The following is a 491-nucleotide window of genomic DNA, read 5'->3' as shown; positions in this document are numbered from 1 at the left end:
TGAATAGTTTTATACTGTTATAATACCTATAATTAAATGTTAAACAATTAATATTGTAAGTCCCTACCTACTAATATTACAATCAATGCTTATAATATCATATATGGCTGCGTACAATACGATATCGATAATTATATTAATAACATGCCTATACCTACCTACCACCTATTATGTGTGTTTGTGCTAGGTTAACCGGACTGTCGGCCTGTGGTGCGAAAAACGGAAGGAGGCCATCCACCTCGAGTATAAATTCGCACCGAGAGGATGTTCCCACCGTATAGGTGTAGATACGCGTAAAACACAATAATAATTATAATGTAAGTATTATACATATTATATTATTACTATATAGTATACGTATACACCGCGATGACGGAGAGCTTGCACAAAATATAGGTATATTGTATTAATGTATTATATACACACTGCACGCGTCTCCTATAATATTATAATATACGTTTTACATTTAAGACAATATAATAACAATATAA

The sequence above is a fragment of the Acyrthosiphon pisum genome, chromosome A2, assembly GCF_005508785.2.
Source record: "Acyrthosiphon pisum isolate AL4f chromosome A2, pea_aphid_22Mar2018_4r6ur, whole genome shotgun sequence".
NCBI lineage: Eukaryota > Metazoa > Arthropoda > Insecta > Hemiptera > Aphididae > Acyrthosiphon > Acyrthosiphon pisum.
Note: the sequence above shows the minus strand (reverse complement) of the source record.